This window comes from Engystomops pustulosus, chromosome 1, assembly GCF_040894005.1.
Source record: "Engystomops pustulosus chromosome 1, aEngPut4.maternal, whole genome shotgun sequence".
Lineage (NCBI taxonomy): Eukaryota > Metazoa > Chordata > Amphibia > Anura > Leptodactylidae > Engystomops > Engystomops pustulosus.
The window spans coordinates 69,788,182-69,810,976 of NC_092411.1; the positions used below are offsets into that span (position 1 = coordinate 69,788,182).

Here is a 22,795-nt window from a genome sequence, read left to right on the forward strand (position 1 = left end):
TTTTCGTTATAGTAAAGGAGGAAGAAAAAAACATGTACTGCATAATACAATACAGTATATTGCTGACATTTTCTGAAATATACAGTATACCTCTTGTGGTCACATGCCATAAAAAAAAATAAAGGATTTTTGTTTACACATTTACGAATCTGAAAGATCTGGTCAGAGACAGAGACTTCTTATAACAAAATAAACAAATTCCACCCTCTCCAGAAATAAGCTCTGGACTGACTATTTCTGGAAACACATGCTTTGTAGTGACATAAAATAGCACTTGCTTATCTTTACCAGTCCTATGTTATCGTTACTTCATAAAGCCATGCAGACACAGGGACTGTATAGCAGCAACTGTACAAGATATCCCTATAGCAACATCAACAATGTGTACATATAACTCACGTCAAATAACTAAATCCTAAACAATCTAAATACTTCAAAGCAAGGAAATATCCTGAAGATAAGGGAATTTATAGATAACTAAAAGCCACGGGTTTGAGAATGTTCTTCCTATGTTCAGACACTGTCTCGGGAGGATACCGCAGATACGTCTGCTAGTAAGGATTTTTCTTCATAAGTGATCATATTTCTTTTACAAGTATCCTTATTCAGAATCGCTTAAATAGTTTCTGAAGAGTATCTTGTGATTGTCAGACTTCCAGGATCCTTTTTTGGCAGTGACTGAGCTTCAATCTTGGCATGTTTGTCTTCTCTGTGTGTGGGCCTCAAGTAAAAATGTGACTTTTGCTGTGGGTAGACAGACAGAAACATTGCCTGGAATATCATTCACATCTGGGATAAAATTGTCACCTCTGACGTCCATGCTTTCAGGTCGCCATTCTCACAAAACCCAATGGAAATTCACATTGAACAGCTATACTAAAATATATTCAGATATCTTCCACGGACATTTTATATTATATTAATTTCTGCGCCCTTGCATTACCAATGTTAAAATATATCTGCTTGGCTTGTGCTAAAAGAGTATCAGACATGGAAGGGGATAAACCGACTTGTTTCTGATGACAAGGAATTGGATTATCCTATCAGGAGCTTTCATATTATTGGTAAAATCCTGCTAGTAATGGGAGTAAGGGGATGCCATGATCCATTTTTAAGCATGCTTTTTCAGTCCGTTTAAAATGACATGAGTTTTTCAAAACGCGTCCATTTTTTACCATTTACAATGTGTTTGGCTGCTTTGAACCTATTATAAACTGTTCAAAGCAGCCAATAAATGGTAAAAAATGGATACATTTAAAAAACCGTATGCATTTTTAAATGGACTGAAAACGCAAGCTTAAAAATGGACCAAAAAGTCACAAGGGGGGTTCCAGATCTGCTGGTAGGAAACAGTGTTCCAGCACGACTGACAGGATTCAGAGTTCCAGCACAGTAACACAGGGTCCCAGGGCTACTTGCATAGACCCAAGGCGGGTTTCCAGATTTGCTGGTACTGGCAGGATTCAGAGTTCCAGCAAACAAAGGTAAAGCCGACATCAGCACAATCTGATCCAAACACAGGTGTAATGATCCGCCCGAGACAGCTGAGGGGCTTCCTTATACGCAGCCCCAGGATACCACCTACAGCAGCTGACGGGCCACTACTTGAGTCACTCATCCCCAGCAGTGCAGCCCTGAGCACAAACAAAAGCCACCCAGCTTTCCAGAGATACTGAAGGAAAGCTGGGTGTGGCTCACCAGTGTGCCAATAGAGGGTTGCGACACTCTACTTTTAAAATGAATAGCAAATCCTAAATCGTCAAAATAAGACATGCTGGTCCAACTCCTGGCAGCCCCAATGAACAGCTATTTGAAGGGGCAGTGCCCTTGCTACAGCCTCTATATATTCTTTGTAGATGGTACGCAGAGCAGCTCTGAGTATAGGATAGCTTATCAATTATAGAAAAATTAGATTACTACTCTTAATAAACATTGGCATTCATTAGAGTGTGTTTCCATTGGTTATGATAAAGGGGACACGTTTCCAAAAGAATTTATAAATTCTGGGAGGTCCTTTGACATTCTGGCGTTAACAGTTTGAGGTTGTGTTTCTACAACTCCAATGAGTACAGTCAGTGATAGGTTGTTTTGGAGCCATCAATTTTTTCAATAGACCCATGTACATTAACATGTTTTTATCCGAATAAGCAGAAACATTACATTAGATGATATATAGCAATAACTCTTTGAAATATATATACCTCTGTAAATGCATTGTCAAACAATCTTTAATTGTAATATCTTAATGTTTGCATTTGCAATCCTTTATATTTGAAAAACTCAATAAAAATGAATATTAAAAAAAAAAAAACATGTTTTTAATGGTCCCAATTACAGATGCCACACAGGTGTCATTCATGTGCTGTCTGTATAACCAGTTTATAGGTAACGCAATTATGTCAGTTATGTGACCCTTTAAGAGGTTTGGACATGCTAGCAACATAAGTTGTGAGCTCTTTTTTTGCTGATCTTCAAAAAAAAAAAAAAAAAAGGGAAAAAAAGGAAAAAAAAAACAAACACTTGACAAGTCAGACCAGGCTCGGCAACAGATTGCATATGGAGGAAATATGGACCACAGATCCTTGTTTGTGACCTGAAAACATCACACAGGTGCCCTTGTGTAAGCACCCCTTCCACAAAGGAGATAGTAGGATAAATATTTCAATATATCAATATATGTATTCATTTGCAGGAGAGAGAATTACATTCACAATAATTATTCACTGTGAAAATAGTAATATTACCAAAAATAGGCGTGTGAGGTAGGGGGACAGGTCCTCTTTAAAACCAAATCTTTTCTATGCAGAAATATATTCTGGAAAGCAAGAGGTTAATGATCACTTTCTCAAGGAATCTGCTCTAATTGTTCTAATTCTGTTCTAATTTAAATTGGGACAGCAAAATGTCTGACTAAACAGGAAACATGGTATAGAATTTCCTTCCTGAGAGAGGAAAGTAATGGCCATTACTGAAATGGAGCCGTGTGATTACAGCCGACTGTGAGATGACATTTTGTGTGCAGCATAGTGATCAGTCTTTACAAACGTATAAGCTGGCACCAAGACACTAGTAAAAGGGATGCAGATTTGTTTACCATAAAAAAAAACATGTAACAGTATATATTACAGAAAAGAACAATGATGTTTTCAGACAAAGCCTTACAGAGACTAATGTACCCAAGTGATTTTCAGCACCAAAACAGTTGGAATGGTCTATGCAAACCGAGGGATTTACAGTAGCTTTATGTAACGGAATATTTAGCAATTTTGGTTATTTGGTTTAAAATGAAGAATCAACAGCCAAAGCTGTTCACCGAAAGTGCATTGTCCGACAATAATGCAATGTGCAGCAATTCACAAAGATCTTGCATCCGATATCATGAATACATCGCTTCACCGCTCAGGTCTGACAGAGCATATAAGTGCTAGTTAAAGGGGTTGTCCGAGTTTTGATAAAAAAATACATGTGGCCGGGAGTGGGCTGCCTAAAATAATAAAGCTGTACTTACCTCCCGGTGCCCTCCCGTATCCAGCGCTGCTGTCGCTCCGGGCGTCATGTAAACAAACATGGCCGCCGGAGCAGCGCTGCATTCAGCTTCCGGCCGGACAAAACAACCTTCCGGCCCCCATACACAATGCTGTGTATAGGGACGGATAGGCGTACCCGGCCACGGCCGGCCGGAAGCTGAATGTAGCGCTGCTCCGGCGGCCATGTTTGTTTACATGGCGCCCGGACCGGAGCGACAGCAGCGCTGGATACGGGAGGGCACCGGAAGGTAAGTACAGCTTTATTATTTTAGTCAGCCTGCTCCCGGCCACATATATATATTTTTTTTTTTAAAAAACCTCGGACAACCCCTTTAAATCCTGCGCTCAGTCCGAATCAGTTGGATAATCCAAAGGCAAGCCCCCTAATTTGTGTCGCAGGGAAGCCAGCGCAGCTGCGCCAAAAAAACGATTGTGTGCGACACAATCCCAGCGCAGACACCAGTAAAATACCTGTGCAAGCCGTGTAAGCCCCAAAAAAGGCGAACAAATGTGCGCTCCCTTGGTAAATGAGCCCATTTAATCTAGAAAAGTAATACAAGAAACTTTGTGGCGATCAATCCCCTTTAGATAGTTGCAATTAGGTTACAAAAAAAATTATTAAAAGTGCCATACTCAACTCTCCAGTCCCCAGTAGGTCCCTTCCGATCTTGCAGAGCTTCCTAATGGACTTCCCTTATAGCAGGGAATGGCTGGGAATCACTGCTCAGCCAATCACTGACTGAAGTGGGTCACATTTAGTCTTATTTAATAAAAATTTTAAATGTTGTAAAAGTTTTTTTCTTTCAGATATTACTAAGGCTGAGTTCACATCACGCCATTTTATACGCTAATATATACTCTTATCGGAGGCTATAGACAGCTATGGGGAGCACATGCAGCGTATTGCATCTCTCCTCAAAGCCTTGCCGAGCATATATGTCACTGTGCAGGAGGGAGGACCTGGTAATGTCACTGTCCTTATTAGGACAATGACATCACTGGAGGAGTACCCCGTTCTTCAAAAGCAGCCAATCGCCTTCTGCTGCCAAAGTACGCTCCTCCCCCGCATATAGACACACATGTCCGTGCCATACCTTGTTAAGAAACATCAGAATTCTTGACGTGTCCTTACAACATATGTCAAATAACATGATGTGAACCCAGCCTAATTTGAGAGTCTGAAAAAAAACTTCAGTTTCCATTTAGCACACACTGCAGTGTTATAAGCTCTGAAAACCACTTGCACGGGGCTCATTTGGCATCAGCATATACTATTAGGGTTAAAACTATTTTTCTAGCAGCCACATCAATAGGTCACATTTTTAGCAAGCTTTTCTCCTTTCAAACATGCTATATGCATTTTGCTGTAGAATTTCACAGAATCCTCAATGATGTTAAGTGTACTGTACACCTTGTTACAACAAATCCACAAAAACATGAGAACATGCATGGTTATACGAAAACCATGGAATAAAGTAGTGTAGTGACTCAAGCTTTTAAAATGCAAACATTGTGAAAAAATTTACCATATATACTAGAGTATAAGCCGACAAGAGTATAAGCCAAGGTGCCGCATTTTTCAGACTATAAGGCACCCAAAAAAATCCTTTGATTTTCTCAGAAATCAAAGGTGCGCCTTATAGTCCAGTGCGCCTTATATATGAACCATACTTACAGACAACAGCTGCCTTGAACTGTGCACAGGTCTGCCACCTGCTGGTCATTCATACTTATAATTAGGTGCGCCTTATAATCCAGTGCGCCTTATATATGAAGCTAGATGTTTTAGCAGGCATTTATTGATGGTGCGCCTTATACTCCAATGCGCCTTATAGTCCAAAAAATACTGTACCCATTTTTTTGGTGGGAAAAATAGGAAAACTTATTGACTCGAGTATAAGCTGTGGGTGCATGCAGGCAGTGAGCAAGGATGTGAGTATAAGCCGAGTGGGGCTTTTTCAGCAGAAAACTATGCAGAAAAACTCGGCTTATACCAGAGCAGTGATGGCGAACCTATGGCACGGGTTCCAGAGGCGGCACTCAGAGCCCTTTTTGAGGGCACCCGGGACATCGCCCCAGCACACCAGATAAGACTCAAAGAATCTTCCTGCAGTTCCAAGGAATTTAAAAGATGCTGCTTTCAGTCATATTTTGATACTTACTTCGCTACTTGGGACTGTAGGAAGAGGGAGAATTAGACAAGGTTGGATTATTTTTGGAGGACCTCCTGCTGTGCCCACGATTCTCTGTGTACAGAGGGAAACTGGAAAGAACCTAAAATGATGAAAATTTTCCATCTTTCTACTGTGTTGCTGTCCTCAGGAGGCCAATATGATTGAAAGTTGTTGAACAGGGAGCAATAAGTTACTGCTTTAATTTTAGGTTGGCATCTCGCGATAAATAAGCGGGGTTTGGGGATGCAGTTTGGGCACTCGGCTGCAAAAAGGTTCGCCATCACTGTACTAGAGTATTTACTATATTTAAATTTGCCTTATTTCTAAATAAGGATTTGGACTAATGATTTGAAAAGTAAGTCATCAAGATATAAACAGCGCATACAGAAAGATATTTCACACTACAATCAAAATATTAGTTATCAGGTTTTTGTCAATATCTAATGGTTCAAACATAAGGTTATGTAGCAAATATCAATTTCAATTGATATCAATACCAGTCACAACTAATGTAATAGTTCATATTGAAATTTTTAAAACATGGTTTTCCTTTAAAATGGATATAATATTTAAAAAATGACAATTGATTAATGGAACTTCATTGTACTCTGCCAATTGTGAACATTCCCAATTAAAATAAATAGGCTACACTATCAGTGCATTAAGGAAAAATCAAGTTAAGATTTACCCAAGTGAATATTAATTCAGATTAATACCCCATCTGAGTATGTGTATGACCAATAGTAACACCCAGCTAATGATTTAGTAAAAAGTTCTTAGCTGGGTATAAGAAACAATGCTACCAACTCTTCATTTAACAAGGAATAATTTGCCGAAACAGAAGTGTTAGGAGAGGTGACAGATACTCTTGATGCAGATTCTCCTTATTATATGGTTGTGAGATTCTGTGTTAGAGAGTCACACATAAAAATGCCAAAACACAAAAATACCCATACAAAAAAAACATAGCAAACCAGGGTTACTTAACCACTACCTAGCGCTGTATGTCTAAAAAGGCTTAAAGTCAATTATCCCTCTTGAATCACGATAGCAGGGATACAGTTAGGAGCACCAAGAGATGAGCGTTTCCTGCTCCGGCAACCCAAAGAGCAGTCACAAGCTGCTGTTTTCATGACAGGCCAAGAAATCTCACCAGGTTGGTCCTTGCATTTGTTTTCTAGACCCAGCAACAACCGTTACAAAACGGTGAAAAAAAATGCTGAATTGTTTCTAAAAACATTAATAAAAATTATCAAAATAAAAACAACACTAGGATAAAGTGAAGTAAAAAAACTTTTAAAAAATTAATAAAGTCACACATTTGGGGTCTTCAGATTTGTACTGACCTAGAGAACTAATTCATGAATAAATAAAAAGTTATCGTAACATTTATACTGCATAGTGAAATCTGAAAACTGTATGGAAAAAAAAAACCAGAAGGTCAGAAATCCCCAACTCCCCCCCCCTAAATATCCATTAAAAAAAAAATCATGGTACCATAATCAACATCTAACTCAACCACAAAAAACAAGCCCTTACAATAGCGACGATTAAACTTGAACTAGCTATCAAGAATATGTCTCTTAAAAAATATATATATTTAACCCCTTCCCGACATTTGACGTAATAGTACTGCATGGCGGGAGGTGCGTTCCCGCAAAATGCAGTATTATTACGTCAAGCTTTTATAGCCGACACCTGCCTCTAACACCCGCGATCGGAGATTTCTCCGATCGCGGGTGTTAACCCCTAACACGCCGCGGTCGCGCTGACCGCGGCGTGTCAGAGGCATTTAAATGTAATGTGAGGGGAATCGGACCCCCCCGCGGCGCTTACCGGGGGGGTCCGCTGCTCCGATCGCAGCCCCGGGACTGCCGGTGCCCGGGGCTGCGAGATCTTCATCCGGAAGCCGGGTCCTGCCTTCTGGCAGGACCCGGCTGTAAGACACTGGGCATGCGCAGCATGCTCAGTGTCTTACATTACACAGTGCAATACATCTGTATTGCACTGTGTAACCTGTAAAATAGCTTGAACAAGTGATCAGAAGATCACTTGTTCAAGCTTAGATGTCATTAACTGTAAAAAAAAGTTAAAACAATAAATAAAGGTTTTTTAAAATAAAAATAAATAATAAAAGAAAGTGAAAGTCCCCCCAAACACCACATTTCCCTTTACACAAGTAATAAAGTATAAAATACACTAAATCACAAAAAAAACCCACTTATTTGGTATCGCCGCGTCCGTAACAATCTGTACAATAAATCCTAATCATAATTGGACCCTCTAGGTGAACGTGGTAAAAAAAAAACCCCAAAAATTAAAACTTTTTATCAAATTGCTTTACAAAAAATGTTCTAAAAAGTGATCCAAAAAAGTTACAAGCGCCAAAATGATACCAATGAAAAGAACAACTTGTCACGCAAAAAATAAGCTCACAACCAGCTCCGTCAACCAAAAAATACTATAGTTATGCCACTATAAAGATGGCAATACTAAAACAAATGCAATTTTTTCTATTCTAGTTTTCCTTCAATAAAATTGGACAAATATGAAATAAACTATATAAATGAGGTATCACCGTAATCGTAGTGATCCGTAGAATAAAGATAATATATTATTTTTATGCTACAGCGAACATCCCCCCAAAAAATGCTAAAAATCCAAAACAAGAATTGATGATTTTATTTTCCTCCACACGAAAAAAGTGAATAAAATTGCTTCGATAAGCTAAACACCCTCTAAAATAAAGTTTTTTTTACAGTGCATCGCGTCTCGCAAAAAATAAGCCCTTATTTGTCTAAATTGCTTAAAAAATAAAGATTGTACAGTCTATTCCCAACGTGCGTTGTAATAGAACGGTGCGGCGGGTAGTGACTTGCCAACACCGGTCAGACACAGTGATCGGGGTAAGACTGCGGCTGTTCCTGACAGCCATCCATCCTGCCCCATGGACCAGAAGGGTTACGTCCCCCCCACACACCCCCAGTTTATTATCGCTGCTATTGGCTCATCAATTCAGACGAGCCAATAGCAGCGAATTTACTTATGACGTCAGTAATACCGATCACCATGTCTGTAGACACGGTGATCGGGGCAGGGTGGCGGCTGTTCCTTTCAGCCACCGATTTTGCCTTGTGGTTCAGAGGGGTTTTGTTGCCCCCCTCTGTCCATGTTTGCCGCTATTGGCTGGTCGATTTGGTCCAGCTAAAAGCAGCAATATTCGTCACAATGGGCATCGCTAGGGTGAATAAGAGCAACACTTGGCGATAATTTCCCTATGAAAAACGAAGATATGGTACAAAAGCGCTGGCCGTGCACATTGTACAGATTACGCTGTACAACTCTTATGTGCTGTTCCAATGTGCACGCCCTGCCGTATCATTTCTCCGTTTTCAAGAGGAAGAAATTAGGAAACTAATATTGGGACAAGAAGGACGGGGCCCCAGTACCTCTGGTTTAGATGTTCCTGTGTTTTGTCAGGGCAGCCTTTTCACGGTAAATTCTGCTGCTTCTAAAGGAAGGACTCAGAAAAGAGTTTGTTCCAAAAGAGGAGTTAGGATGGACACTACATACTAAGGATGGACACTATATACCAAGGATGGACACTATATACTAAGGATGGACACTATATACTAAGGATGGACACTATATACTAAGGATGGACACTATATACTAAGGATGGACACTATATACTACTAAGAGACCTGCGACAACTCCAAGTGTGACAAAAGTTTAGTTGGTCCCCTGGTATATTCTACCTCCTTATACGCAACACATTCACAATTCACGCCCAACCTGTTGTGAATTCAGTAAAATGAATAATTTAACAACTGGTAGGTCACGTTGCTCCCTATACCCCTCCATTATTTCATAAGGGGCGCCACATAACGGGCACTGAACGTTCCAGAAATAATTGCAATTTCCATCTTGGACTCCATCGCACATTGTATTTGGAAACCACCTGTATGTTCAAATGCTCATTTCACGACGTGTATTACACTACACCACATATTACACCTTGCTAAATTCCCCAAGGGGTGTACATTCAACAATTAGGGTCACTTTTCGGGTTTTCCTCCGCTTTGGTACCACTACGGCTCTCCAAATGTATCCTGACACATGTGAAGGATTTCTTGCAAATTTGGCCTCTAAAAGACAAACACCCCTCTTTTCCTCTACTGTGCGCCCATAAAGCATTTTATATGCACATGTGGGGGACTTCTACACTCGGGAGAAATAGTTTTACACCTTTTTCGGGGTTATTTAATATATTATCCCTTGTGGCTTACAAAAATTAGGAGTAAAGTGACATTTATAGGAAAATTTTCACCTTTTTAATGTTTAGGGCCTAATTGGATCATTCACCTGTAGGGTCAAATACATATATTACACATTGCAAAATTCTCTAAGGGGTGTGTGTTCAAAAATTAGGGTCACTTTTCGGATTCTTATCTGTTTTATACCACTAGGGTTCTCCAAATGCATGTCAGACATTTCTGTCAAATTTGGCTTCTAAAAGGCAAACATCCCCCTTCCCTTTTACTGTGCGCCCATACAACATTTTATATACACATGTGGGGTACTTCTACACTCGAGAGAAATAGGTTTACACATTTTGGGGGGTTATTACATTTTTTTTATCCCTTGTGGCTATAAAAAATTAGGAGTAAAATGACCTTTATAAGAAAATGTTCACCTTTGTCCTATTTAAGCCCTAATTAAATCAAACACCTATATGGACAAATACTCATATTACACCTTACTAAATTCTCTAAGGGGTGTGCTTTCCAAAATGGTGACACTTGTTGGGGTTCCCCTCTGTTTTGGTACCACTACGGCTCTCTAAATGCATCCTGACATATGTAAAGGATGTCTGTCAAATTTGGCTTCTAAAAGGCCAACGCCCCTCTTTCCCTTCTGAGCTTCACTGCGTACCCATACAATATTTTATTTGCATGTGTGGGGCAATTTTATACTCGGGAGAAATGCTAGTACACATTTTTTGGGGTTGTTTTATCTTTAATGCCTTATGGGATACAAAAATTAGCCGTAAAAGTGACTTTTTTGGGAAAATGTTCATCTTTTTCCTTTTAGGGACCTAATTGAAGCAAACACCTGTGGGGGAAAATACACATATTACACCTTGCTAAATTCTCCAAAGGGTGCACTTTCCAAAATGGTGACATTTGTTGGGGTTCCCCTCTGTTTTGGTACCACTAGGGCTCTCCAAATGCATCCTGACACATGTAATGGATGATTGTCAAATCTGGCTTCTAAAAGGCCAAAGCCCCTCCTTCCCTTCTGAGCCCTACTGTGTACCCATACAACACTTTATATGCAAAAGTGGTGCAGTTCTGTGCTTAGGAGAAATAGTTTTACACATATATGGGAGTTGTTTCATCTTTTATACCTTGTGGCTTACAAAAATTTGGGGTAAAAGTGACTTTTTTGAGAACATTTTCACCTTTTTTCCCTTTTGGGGCCTAATTGAATCAAACACCTGTTTGGGCAAATACACAAATTACACGTTGCTAAACTCTCCAAGGGGTGTACTTTCCAGAATGGTGTCTCTTGTTGGGGCTTTCCTCTGTTTTGGTATCATTAGGGCTCTCCAAATTCATCCTGACACATGAAAACTTTTTCAGCCATATTTGCCCTGCAAAAACGAAACAACGCTCTTTCCATTCCAAGTGCCCCCCTGTGCCCGTACAGCGGGGTACAGTGACAAAATGGGCATTGGCATGCTCAGGAGGAATTGCCCTAAACATGGTAAAATGCATTTTCCTTTTTAACCCATTGTGAAGGTGCAAATTTTAGTGTTCAATGAATCTATTGTAAGATAAAATTACATTTCTCTAATTTCACTTTCATTTATCTTTCACCCTCATGAAACGCTCAAAGGGTTAACAAAATTCCCAAAGGTTGTTATGAATATTTTGAGGGGTGTAGTTTCTAAAATGGTGTCATTTGTGGGGGTTTTCTATCATGTAGGCCTTATAAAGTCACTTCTAATTAAACTGACCCTCCAAAAGTAGGTTTTGATGATTTTCGTGAAAATCTGAAAAATTGCACCTAAAGTTATAAGCCTCCTAGCATCCTAAAAAAAGGAAAAGATGTTTGAAAAATGATGCCAAGTTAAAGCAGACATATGGAAAATGTTAGTTATCAAGTTATTTTAGTGATATGACTAACTTTCCAAAAAGTAGAAAATTTTGAATTTGGAAAACATTGTTTTTTTCAAAATTTTTGGCAAATTTCCATTTATTTCATAAATAAATACTTAACATATTGATTAAATTTCTCGACCAACATGAAGTACAATGTGTCACGAAAAAACAATCTCAAAATCAACTGGATATGTTAAAGCGTTCCAAAGTTATAACCACTTAAATAGACACGTCAGATTTTAAAAAATGGGCCGTGTCAGGAAGGTGAAAAGTGGCTTCAGCGTTAAGGGGTTAAATACTGTCCGTCAGAACTGGTACTCCAATTAGCCATAATAACTGTGGCCGTCATACAGGCGGCTAATGACAATGAGAAGCAAGCCAGGGCCAATTAAACGCTGATAAGATATGGTTCTAGCCGCTATCTTATCAATTTAGAACATAAAACTTTATGGAGCAGCACGGTGAACTGAAAATCTATCCTATTTTTCTTGCTATATGTCAGGTAAAACCAACCATGTGTAGGAAAAAAAATTGTCACTGTAAACTTACACTTTTATGTTAACCTATATACAGGGAGGGCCCCATAATCAATATGGTAGTTACCAGGTTTCTTACCATTTTATTATCCCCAAATTCAGCATACAAACATACATAGAATAGGTTCTAGACTTTATTTAATGGATAAGAGAGAGAACTTGTACAGTAATGGAGTAGAAGATTGCGGACATGATTGGAAGGTGACCATCCCATTTACAACCTAGCCGCCATCAGCTTAAATGTTGATGCAGCACAAGACTACCTGAAGCAATACATTATATAAAAAGGATTAGTGGTAAATATATATTCCTGGGGTATGCTTGAAAAGCAAAGTAGACCATTAAGTGGAAATTAATTTTAATTAAACAATTACTTTTCTGTTCTGAGCACACAGGCAGCATTCCTTTCTAGTCCAAATACCGCCCCAATTACGGAAGTGCTGTAGGGGTCTATAAAACCTCTTCATAAATAAAAGCTTAAAACAGCTACACACCGCCTATGTTCGATACTGTAAGTATTCATTGTCCTACTTTATCCTGCATGTATTTTGTATGGCCCCATTTTTACAGTGGTGAATTATCAAGCACTACTAGTGGATATCGAAGGTGAGAATATCCCTTTAAAGTTTAATTTATCTTAACACACAACCCTCTGAACAATGAAAAAGTGACCTTGATGAAGCCCAACGCATTCAATGCCTCCAGCTAGAGTCATGTCAATATGTTCTACTAAATCGGCTGGATATATTGTCCACTTCTGCTTTAGTAAACACAATGAATTATTAGTACTGGCAGAAGGAAAAGCTTTGGCAACACGTAAAAACAATAATAAAGTGCAATATGCTACCTATAATTTAAAGATGTGACAGGAATCAAGAACAAGTATCAAATACTAAAGACTAGAAGTATTTTCCTGGTTTATGGTAACTTAACACATTAGGCTCCTTTCACACTTGCCGTGTGGGGACGTATATATATATATATATATATATATATATATATATATACATACACACATTCCCATAGGTGGCTATAGGCGCCCTGTGGCAATACTGTACCGTGCATGAGGAAAGATAAAGCACTCCAAAAGAAAATCTTTAATAATTAACAACAGAAAAAAATAAGTAATAGATAGCAGCACTAGTGAGCTGTTTAAACATACATCAATGTGTCTTGTTAGTAGAAGCAGGACTGTTTGCTGGACTTGGTACACTGGTGATGTGTCCTCATACTGCTGTGCTGAGAGATCACCATCAAAATGCTTCACAGCCCCTCCCATCTGCTCTGAGTGACTGCAGCAGTATTTAACATAAGGCTTGCATTTACTCATAGCAGAAGGAAGAAGCTGAGGAGCAACATTCCAACATTTACTGTCCAGTTACAATCCTGGAATATAAATGCATTTTTCACAGTACTGCTGCTATTGCAACTTGAAAACCAATAAAAATACTGAAGACTTGAGAACAAGGCCTAAAAATGTATTTGAAACTCTGCAGTTATGAGGAGAGATACATTAAAGCTGTCTATATATTAGACAGATTTGCTCCCCCCTAAACTGCTTATAATGGACGTCTGATATCACGTTTCATTCAATCTCATTTTCTCAATGAATAGCAGGAACCCTCCCTGCACCAACTACAAATCTTTTCTTACATTATTAGGTACCGATTTACTAATTCCCAGAATTTTGTCTCAAGCCAACACTCACACCCACCATTTTTGAGCAATTAGTGCCATAAGTTTCAGCATCCAGGATGCTAAATAGCCTTTCCAATGAGAACCTGGCAGCACCCGCCTAACAGTCCTGATATCGAAATAGGAATTGGTTTTGGTGAAGGTGGGGGAAAAGGGCATTTTAATAGGAGCTTTCCTTATTTATATCCATATTGCATATATTTCTTAATGGATTAACACTGGGTTCAGATCTACCCCTTATGTGAAATCACAGTCCTGCGCTTGGATTTAGACATTGGGGGACATTAATCCTACATAAAATAAAAATTATAATTTAATTTGCAAATAAATTGGGCAGGGTAAATTATGACCCTAAACTTTCTAATTTTGAGGCATCTGCGGCTGCATGCCACTTGTTCAAAAATTTCTCATACATTTAGTAAGTAGGAACTTGTGTTTTGCATTCATAATAATAAAAAAAATGGTTAACAATGAAATACACATGCCATTGGTTATGCGTTTTTCCCCCAATACAATGTCTTATTGTATGGCGTTTGTATGGTTTCTGAAACTTAGTCTGGCCAATGACTTCTGTTTTGTAACATATATTGCAATAGCTGCCAGTGTATGCAGATACTTGCCAAATTGCCCAGATACATTTGCTAATCGCACAGTGACAAATGTTTGCCAGAGTAGTCTTGGCTGAGCAAATACCATCAAGAATAATAATCAAAAATCCTATTGATGAGACGTTATCCAGGGTTTATTAGGAAAGCCATACTCTAGATGAGTAAACATTGAAAAAAAAGAATTTAAGTATTTGCACTGTAACATTTAAAATAAATATGCATTGCTTTCAGTGTAATCCATCTTAGGTCTCATGCATACGAACGTCTGGGCGAGCGTACAGTCGCGTCCAGGAGGGAAGAGGGTTGGGCAGCACCCCTCCCCTCTCCATTGAAAGCCAAGCGGGTGCAAAACGGCAAAATAAAGGACATGCTTGGTTATGGTGCGGGGAGTCACCATGTGCTCATATGCATGAACCACCAGCTGTTTGGCCCCAGCGTAACACATAGGTAGAAGGCAGTTCTCTTCTCCTTGCAATAGCCATGAGCCATAAATGCAGGTCAGCTTCCATTGAATATACATAGGATCAGGGAGTAAGAGGATTTCTCATTATGGAGAGTTTGCCAATTAAGGCTGCCTTGCAGGCGTGTGGAGACTTATAGCTATTGATGCTCCACTAGGGGATTCTGGGAAATATGCAAATAGGTTTTCCTAGCTAATACAATGAAAACGTATTTGCATATTTCCCAGTTAATATACATGGAATTTGCTGCTGGCTGTTTTGCCTCCCCTCCACTCAAATTGAGCAACCACTGAATGGAAATCTTTTGGATTAGTTCTAGATCTTTGGTAATCAAAGCATTTACACAATATTTTCACCTGTGCTGAACACCAACCTAAAGCCACTTTCACACTGTCAGTATTTCACATCAGTATATGAAAACAAAAACCTGAAGTTTAACTTAAAGGGAAAAAGGGTTTAATGGAAAGATCTACATCTCTTCCATGTTTTGGACCATTTCTGGATTTGGTTGACAATTACTAATGCAAAATACTGAATACTAATTGGATTGCAGTAAGAAAAAAATCATCCACTGCCAACAGCAAAGAAATGCTATGGTTCACCAACCCATTTATATACAAATATTAATTACGGTGAAGGGCATCTAACATATAGCAACAAATAACAACAAGACAATACAAAAGATCATAATATAATTATCCCTCATCACCTTATTCAAGGTGCAACCTGAATAATAGATGGGGACCAAGCCAAACAATAGAAAATGGTTAGGTCTTCCGCCAAGTTTAAGGTGGGTGGGGGTTGGGGAGGACTGGCAATGGTGTATAAAGGGTCCATACAGGTCAGGATATTGGTGTCAGCACTGCCCGTGTTATACCCTATACAGCACTCGCCCTCACGCCCCACTGTTACCAGTCCCCCCCCCCCTTTACTGCGCGCAAGATGGGCAAGATCAAACCATTTTTCTATAAGCTACATTGATTGTTTGGCTTAGTCACCATCTATCGCTCAGGTTGCACCTTGTCATTCTTTTATGCTGTGCTGGAAGGATGATATATTAGGAGCTTTTATATTGTCTTGTTATTAATATATTTTAGATGCCTTTCACCGTAATTAATATTTGCAAAATACTGAACAAATACAGACTGTGTAAAAGTGGTCTTAGAACCACCTATACCAATTAGTTTTTAGGCATTATATAACAGTGTTTACATAGTACGTTATAAAGTCTTTTAAGGGCTATTTGCTTTTGTGGTTTTGGGCAAGATTTTTAGCAATTTTGTCTGATCTACAACTATCTGTAGCCCCAAATGACCTATACAGTAGATTCTTAAATTGACTTACATAAGGATGCTATTTTAGTATAAGAATATAAGCAGCTGAGCTCCTCGAGCATCATTGTTTCTAAGCCTGTTTAGGGATATAGAAATCAATACAGCCTACCTGTGGTAGAAATTCTAATCTCCTAATATGGCTGCATGGTATACCAATGTTGGATTCAAAAGTGTCCGATCCCCATCCAAGCATTTGGGATTTCTAAAAAAATGTGACCGTGTTATTGCATTTTCCAAATATGAAATAGAACAAGATCTTCCTCTCCACTATTATTCACTGCATATTTGTTTTTCTTCAAGTGATGCTCGGCAGATAGGCAATAGTCTAGATTCTGTAAGATCTCGGCACTTTTTAATATGCAGTGTGTTCTGTGAAAGAACACTACTTCACAGCTGAGATTTTGGCAGTTTAACAATCACAACAGTTCTCAAATATTTAAACAAAATATTTTCTTATTTATAAAAAAAATATACAAAAAAAATGCAAATATTGAGTCATAGAATAAAGAACAGATATGATGCAAAGCAACTTTATATTTCATTTCTCTTCTGTTTGTAATCTAAAAGAATAGCAGCGCTTTTAAACAAACAACCACAAGAGGTGGGATAACTAGCTGATCGGTGAGGATCCAACTGCTGGGACCCTCCACCGAACACAAGAAAGGATCCTGTCCTAAATAATTGGTGAAGTATCAGAGCAAGCATGAGCCCTGCTGCTCCATTCATTGTCTATAGGAGTAGTTGTAGCACAGCACTAGGCTATTATTGTCATTCCCAAAGCTGGGTGTACTGTACTTGTGATCGGTAGCTAGTTATCCCTTGCTGGTTAGTGGCATCCCCTCTGTCCATCACAGTCGCGGGGCAGACAGAGGTGGACAGGTAAGCACTGCCACCTTGACCTCATACGACTAATTTGCATATCCAGTTCTTTTCATATTGGATGATGCCACTAGGATGGAACGTAAAAAGAACATGATGTGCAATGTGTTTTTTATGCTACTGGTCAATTGTCAACAGGTTCATTGTGAACTTTTTAAAAGTTTTGAAACACAAAGCAGTTTTCCATGCCAAAGCTAAATATTTATGAAGAGGTTTTCCCACCAAACAAGCCAAAGGGTATTCTCATTTCAGCAAATCAATGTTAATGTTTTACGATAAAAAGTTTTCTAGACCTCTGCTTGCTGTCATTCTATAGAAGCTTCTATGTTTACTTTCTGTGTACAGAAATATGACCATGGTCACACAGGTGCACAGCGCATTATAACACATAACTCTGATGACTCTGTGATACTACCGAGCAATCCGGCAGTGCCCATCAGATCCCCCAAGCTTGTCATCTGTGGGGGTCTCATCACTGATGGATAGGGCCTAACTTATTTGGTGGGAAAATCCCTTTAAGGACCTTGTCATATATCCTATTCCTTATAAATGTACTCCTAGCTTTAAGTCCTGGCTAAAAACATGTAACAAATACTGCAACTGTGCTTTGAGAGCAAGGTAACTGACAATTTACTTTTTTGTTTTTTGTAGGAAAAGTCTGCATAAGTATGAGAAGAATAGACAAAATGGTTGAAGACATCTGAAATGGCGTCATAGGAGTAGCAGTGCCCACTGGACACGTGAGGAGGCTAGGTAGAATAGGATAGGAGGTACATGGCAACAGGGGGGTTTTATCCCCTTAACAGTTGTATCCTTGATTTAATATTCTATTTTAGGTACCAGAACATGTCTTTACGTAAGCCAGCTTTTTATTTTATGCTTGCACTGTCAGACTGTTTTATTTATTGTTCCTCTGTTTTCTTCCATTGAAAAACAAAACAAAAAAATCATTACAAATATTGAGATTGTCATTGTGGTGGAAAATACCAGGCAGCAGCCAACGAGTGCAAGAACATTACCAAGTATTGAATTCTCTTGTAGAGGTTTTCGTTTTTTAATCCTCTTGACAAGCCGTAATGAAACTGAGTAATAATAAGAAAATGTATAACAACAGAGGAGCTGTCACCAAGTATGGGATTTCATTGCTGGTTTGTCCCTGCTTTGTCTCAGTTTTTTTTTATGTTAAAATCCAACCAATTGTTCAGATATTTATATGGGAAGTGGCTTGTGCTAACTGATGAGGTGGTAACCTTCTCTGGGGTTCATAAATAAAGGCACATTTGTTGAGATGTAAAATGTTCATCACATGTACAATAAAAAAAAAGTGCAAAGCAATAAGTTTCTTCTAAGGCAACAGGAAACAGTTAAATGATAAAAATCTTCTAAAACTATGAGAACTCCTTGCTGGTAGGAGAACAAAGTAATGCAAAGGACAAACACCTCCCATCTAAACTTTATGTTATACATCTTAAAAACAGACAGCCTGACCAACAAGAATCTGACCCAAGTGGGTTTATCGGGGCAAGGTGGGGTTTGGCATTTGGCTCTGTCTTCCAAGATCAATTATAGGCAAGATGGTAATGTGAACAACGCCCGAGACTAGACAGGTTGAATCTGCATCAAAGTTGTCAGAATGTTTAGGTCACTTTACATCTACTTCACGGCACTCCTTAGCCTTAACCAATGTTCGGCACCAATTGTTTTTGTTTACGGTTAAAAAAAATTAGATTAACGTCATAACAGCTGTAACCCACAAGCTTTTTCTAGACAATTTTAAAGCTATCAAAGAAGATGCAAATAAATAACAAGTTTACAAAAACAAACCGTATATGTCTAATGCGCATAATATACATATTACATTTTTTTTCGATGTTGCATTATTCAACTGAACAAAAACCAATACATCCCAGAGACCTTTAACATTAGAATATCAGTCTATTAAGCTTGTAGTCAACAATTCTGTCACATCCAAATCCTTAGATACAAGAACATACTCAATTCTGGTGGTTAGAAACTTCCGAGAATCCAACAGAAGAAGTCAAGGATCTATTTCAATGACAAATAAAATCCCAGCCTACAGCAGGACAGTCTGTTTTTGTTTTTTAGAATTCTCATTGAGAAAATAATAAAGATAACAAAACATACTGGTAGGTGGATTAGATTGTGAGCCCCATGGGGACAGGGACTGATTTGGCAAGCTCTGTGTAGTGCTGCGTAATCTGTGTGTGCTATACAGGCAGTCCCCGGGTTACATACAAGATAGGGACTGTAGGTTTGTTCTTAAGTTGAATTTGTATGCAAGTCGAAACTGTATATTTTATCATTGTAGTTCCCGACAATTTTTTTTTTTTGCCCCAGTGACAATTGGAGTTTCAAATTTTTTTGCTGTAATAGGACCAAGAATTATCAATAAAGCTTCATTGCAGACAATTTTAAGCTGATTATTGCAATCTGGGACTATTTTAAAGCATCCAGAGAGCTTCACCAGAGGTCACAGTGGGCAGAGGGGTCCGTCTGTAACTATGGGTTGTCTGTAAGTCGGGTGTCCTTAAGTAGGGGACCGCCTGTATAAATAAAGGAATTATTTTTATTATTATTATAAAGATAGTTATAAATACATCCATAAATAAAAATAGTCTCTACCAAGTTGGTAAAATGGTAACTTAACATAAAAGGGAAGTGACAGATGGCCACAGATAAGTTTGGACAGCGAGTGGATGCAATGGGCTGTGATGGTCTCTACACCACCATAGTGTCAAAACAGTGATGGTCCCCTGTGTCACACTCCAGCTGATCACTTTGCCAGAGGATAGGTCAATAATAGTATTTACCTGGAAACTCGCTTGTAGTGCTATGTATCTACCATTTCCCATTAAACCAATCTATTTTAAATACTTGCATTCCTCATATATCTGGGGCACATCTGAAGCATCCTCAGTTATTCCACCGTAAAGGGTCGGTCCTTTGATGGCTGATCATCAGAACCGAGTAGCTGGTCAAAACAAAACACATCCCCTATACACTTTCACTTGCGGTACAAACCCTTAATATCCCGGAACATAAAATTCCCAATTCACTTGCATTAGTTGTTGAATATTAGCAGATTATTAGGATTACATGAGTAAATCATGGATATACTAGAATTTGTCATAATGTTCTGCCTATTACCAGATTCATTTACAAAAAATCCGAAACATTCTAGCTACGACAGAAGCCGTAAATCCAAGAAAAATTCCTGGATGAAAAGCCGCCTGATTATGAAGTAGCAGAGGATGGGGAATTCAGGTCATTATTCCCACAGGCAGTCTCATTTACCTCCATTTGTGTTTGTGTATGAACATGTTAAAACCATAAAAGGAAAACTGGAACAGTGAAAACAGGAGAGTTTGGAGACTTTACTGCCTGGCAACACCACGTAGCGGTAAATACCAAGGCGGAATAGCACACGAGAAACATGGATTATTAATCCACAGCTGCAGCAGGGAAACGTCACTTATATAACATGTAGACTGCGCGCACAACGCAGCGGAATATGTCAGCGATATAGAAAATGGGGGATGGAGGCGATGCTACAATGTACACAATAGTCATATATAATCATATAAAGACTAGATGATATGACTAGATGTGGTGTAGGCAGTATATGACATCCAGGTATAATGGAGGTATGTAGGCAGTGGATGGCATCTTACAGGAAGGCACAGAGATGGCAGAGGACGTGATGCCCATGCTGCAGACATAGGGATGCACCTACCTCAGGGGATGATGGATCAGGGGCCGCCCGTCTGGCCCGGTCTATGCGGTGTCGCACAGGCCTACACCGTGAAGGTCTCTCAGTGCACACACGGTGTGAACACCCCCGGGAAATCCGTGCACCCCATCCTGTAGCACCGGCTACATAGAGCCGGCCTCCCGCAATGTCCGCTCCTTCCTGCCGCCTCTCATTGCAGGTCACTGACAGTGCTCGGGATACCGGACCCCCGCCGCTGTGTTTTGGGAGAGGAAGCGCGGTTTATTCGGACACGGGGGACTGGTTTGACAGCTTCGGTATGAATAGGAAGCCTGGCCCACTGTGCTGACACGGAGGCTGCATCACATTCCCTCACTGAGGCTGGGGAGGGGTGCTCGGCACCGGGGCACAGCTGGCCTATAGAGCCCCCTGCTGGACAAGGAGCGGCACTGCAAACTGTATTCCTTTCTGCGCCAACTACAGGCGATACCTAAAAATAACAGTGAAAATACAGGTGGCCCCCTACTTAAAGGGAACCTGTCACCAGGGACCTCATTTTCACTAAAGGCGGGTAGCAAAAGCTAATTACAGCTGCAGTGTAAATATGTATTTCTGCCTTTTCTAAGCATTTGCATTACAATATAATTGTGTGTTATAACTCACCCTGACAGAATCCTTTGTGTGTAGTCCCAGGAGTTGGGCTTTTATTTAGATGCATTTCAAAAAAACATGTGACTTGTCTATGCTGCAGACTGCTCAGCCCTTGTCCCCCACCTTTGTGCTCCTGTACAGCTCCTCCCTCCTGCTCCTTCACAAAGGCCACAGCCTGGGGAGCTGACAGCAATGGGGGAGGGAGGAGCTGTACAGAAGCACAAAGGTGGTGGCTAAGACGTGAGGAGTGAGCAGCACACACAAGTCATGTATTGTTTTTTTGAAATGCATCCAAAGCCCATCCCCTAGGACTACACAGAGGATCCTTGTCAGGATACAAGGTAAGTTATAACACACAATTATATTGTAGTGCAAATGCTTAGAGAAAGCAGAAAGACATATTTACAATGCAGCTGTAATGGGCTTCTGCAACCGGTCATTAGTGACAATTAGGTCCCTGGTGACAGGTTCCCTTTAAGAACACCCGACTTACAGACAACCCCAAGTTACAAACGGACCTCTGGATATTGGTAATTACTGTACTGCAGCCCTAGCCTACAATAAACAGCTGTAACAGTTATCAAAGGATTTTTATATATACTGGGTGTGGGCACTAACGATGAACTGTCTCAGACTTTGTTGCAATTTAAACGATAAAATTTTAACATTAAAAAATTCAAAAAATAAAATAAAAATCATTAGATGACATACAATAAATATTATGCACTTATATCTAATTGTACAATATTATTCTAGATGGTTTCTGAGAAAATGTCCAACAGTGTTTCTTCTTAGTTTGAAGTTAAATAGTGTAGCATTAGTCCTTTTATCAGAAAAGATGACAAAATATGTAAAAAAGCTGAAAAAAATAAATAAATAAAAATTGAGACACGAAAAAATGTATTTTGTATTTGTATATGAGGTTTTCATTAGTATTAAAAAATGCCGGCTATACAACTTTATCGTATAGATATCTTTAAAAATACCACTATATCATATAGCTTTTTAGTGGAAAAAGTATCCAGGAGGCTTG

The 22,795-nt window shown here is 39.3% G+C and overlaps 1 protein-coding gene across 12 annotated transcripts in view; it reads right to left on the reverse strand.

Annotated features, from left to right (window-relative positions):
* Positions 1 to 21,496, reverse strand: part of PITPNM2 (phosphatidylinositol transfer protein membrane associated 2) — a 202,802-nt gene extending 181,306 nt beyond the window's left edge. For 6 of the 12 annotated variants that reach the window (XM_072144160.1, XM_072144167.1, XM_072144181.1 and 3 more), the window contains exon 1: positions 21,136 to 21,496. The gene's annotated coding sequence lies outside the window, so the exon portion shown is untranslated. The remainder of the gene's footprint in view (positions 1 to 21,135) is intronic. The other 6 variants (XM_072144201.1, XM_072144230.1, XM_072144216.1 and 3 more) reach the window with 2 other exon arrangements.
* Between the last annotated feature and the right edge of the window lie 1,299 nt (positions 21,497 to 22,795).